General features: G+C 34.8%; 1 non-coding gene across 1 annotated transcript; it reads left to right on the plus strand.

The window, feature by feature from the left end:
* The first annotated feature begins 705 nt into the window (after positions 1-705).
* LOC112423196 (U6 spliceosomal RNA) lies at positions 706-812 on the plus strand. The gene has a single exon (XR_003013672.1). It is a non-coding gene; the product is annotated as a U6 spliceosomal RNA (small nuclear RNA).
* The last annotated feature ends 2,037 nt before the right edge of the window (positions 813-2,849 follow it).

Below are 2,849 nucleotides of genomic sequence, written 5' to 3' on the forward strand. Positions count from 1 at the left end.
TACATTTTTTCTTATGGGGTAAGTGCTTTCATAGAGAAGTGTAAAGATTTAAGAAAGTTAAATCCCTCAAGATCTTAGATTTGCATCTTTTTTAGATAAAACATAAGACAAGATGGAATAATTATATTTTGCCTTATGCACTTCATGAGAGGGAATCTACATTGATAAAGGTAAAAATAATCAACTTAAAATTTAACTAAGCTTCATTGACAGTGGGCTCATCTGAGCTTCAAGTTGTGGCCTAAAAGCTACCTTCTCAGAGCACCTATCTTAGAATTTTCTAGATAACATTGCACATCCCCAGCCCATCGACCAGGCTTGGTGCTCTGTAGACCCCCTTCCTGTTTTATTTGCCTCCATAAACATATCGTATTCTGACACAGTACATGTGTTGCCTATTTACCATCTATCTCCTTCCCCAGTAGAAAAAGTTCAGGGCTATTTGCAGTTGTTCTCCAACGTATACTCAGCACCTAGAATGGTACCTGGCATATTGTGGTCACTCAATAAATATGTTTAAATTTATAGATGTATTTTTTATTTGTCTCATGTAACTCATATGAATTTGAGTACAATAGTTGACTTCCAAAGAAATGCAGTTTTACTATGTTGTTTGGAAAGCATCATATAACATGATAAGTAACTTGTTTGCCAAATCTAATCATATACCTGGTATTCAGAGAATATGAAATAAAAATAAGTCTGGTGCTTGCTTCAGCAGCACATATACTAAAATTGGAATGATATAGAGAAGATAAGCATGGCCCCTGCACAGGGATGACACACAAATTTGTGAAGCATTCCATATTTTTCTGCACATGTATCCCAGAACTTAAAGTGAAATAAATAATAATAGTAATAAGTCTGGCTACTATATAGAGTTTTCAGAGCATGATCTCAGAAGAGATGTGAAATAGGTAAATTGATCTCTAAGTTCTTTTTTACATAAAATATTCCCAGTAACCTCCTACTTTCTCCTAGTTGCATAATTCTCTTACTTCTAAAAGTGACTCCATATACCTTCTTTGGAAATATTCTATTTTTAGTACATTTTAATACTCCACTCTGCTTTACATTTTGCCTAACTGGTCCTGGTCGTGGCCTTTTAGAGTCCTCTTTTCTCCTAAATAAAGCTAGAAAACCTCCATCACCCTGATTACATGGTTTGCTCAGATGTGCTTGCTGAATTTCATAAGCTCACTCACCCTTGTAAACTGGTGAGGATGTATTCATGAGCATGGAATATGTTTTTATCCTTAAAACCACATTCATGGCAGAGAACACACACCAAAGCAAGACTTTTCTTAATCTCTTGCTCAATTCAATATTTTAGAAAATGTAAAAATAGTGTCAGGTGATTTCATTACAATATTGGGGAAAACACCTCTATCTATGATCATCTTCTATCCCTAAATCTCATTTCTATTCAAATAAAAATCAGATTATCCCAAAGTGGCTGGACCGGAAAAGGTTTCTATTTCAAGTTAATTCAGACAGATACTCTGTTTACTCTCCCTGGTTCTAATACATGTTCTGTAACCACCTATCTATATGAAGGGAGCAGTGTACATACAAGTATAAACCTTGGAAATTCTGAGTGGAAGAAACTGGAGGCAAGGTGTAGATCCCTCAGAATCTGTGGTTCTCCAGTGTATTCTCAAAACTGTATCAGCCAGTTGTTGGATATGTGGCTGCAGTGATACGTCAAAAGTCATGATTTCCTTTCTCTACATCTTTTGAAGATTTTCTCTTCCCAAGAGACCCTCTTGTCTTACATTAGAGAAATTATTTATTGGATATAAATTTCTGCTTCCAGTATCAAAGTTAGTGAGTTTTAATTAATTCATACTGCTTACTGCATCCTTTCGAGACAAGCGTTTCCGTTTTTTAATGTAAGCAATAACCAAAAAGATGACACATTTTGTCTTCTTTCTACACCCAAATGTAAATAATTATGATAACCTCTTGCTATGTGGGAGGTGGTTGTCTAGTGTGATCATTAAATTACAGCTCATGTATTGTATTCTCCTTGGTTAATGTTCATACAAATTGGATAGACGGAATTATATGTGATGCAGAAAATTCCCATTTGTACTTACAAAATATAGTTTAGCAAATTACTCTGTGACACTATTCATTTTATTTCCTGAACATCTGTGGTGGGAAATGACTACAGTCCTTATTATTACTATTATTATTATTGCAGAGTTTTTCCTTATAAAGAGACTGAAACCTTTTACAAATATTAGTCTTATGAAGAAACACATACAACTGAGGGAAGTCGAGTGTTATTTCACTAGTTCACTGTGGAGAAGTTGATATATGAAGGCCGATAACCTTCTTCAACATCACTCATCCTGTTAAGCACAGAATCAAAGACAGAAAGTAATTCCCTCAATTTGTTGACACCATTTTATCTGCTGGATCATACCTGGATCCAACTACAACTCTTCCAAATGGCAAATTTTTGAGCCATACTGGCTCTAAGACATAGAGAGATTCTTTTATGTTGTTTTCCCCATTATATACTTCAACGTCTGCTCAGTCCTAGGTTAGCACATGCCTCCCCACTAGAGAACACAACAATTGTTAGTGTCATACATGGTGATATGTACATTCTGACAATTCTACTGATCCTGGGAACCATGATTCATATTTTATTGCCACCTTACTGGTTTGCTTTTATGGCTGGTTTTATTACCCCCATATATTTATTCAGAAAGCATCATTTTGAAAATATAAATCTTAAAACAAGAAAGCAGTTGAGGAGAAAAATAGAATTCTTTGGACTGAGTTTAACAAACTGTATATTTCAGAACATTTCTACCTTCTGAATTTATTTCTTTGAA

The sequence above is a fragment of the Macaca nemestrina genome, chromosome 6 (genome assembly GCF_043159975.1).
Source record: "Macaca nemestrina isolate mMacNem1 chromosome 6, mMacNem.hap1, whole genome shotgun sequence".
In the NCBI taxonomy this organism is placed as follows: Eukaryota; Metazoa; Chordata; class Mammalia; order Primates; family Cercopithecidae; genus Macaca; species Macaca nemestrina.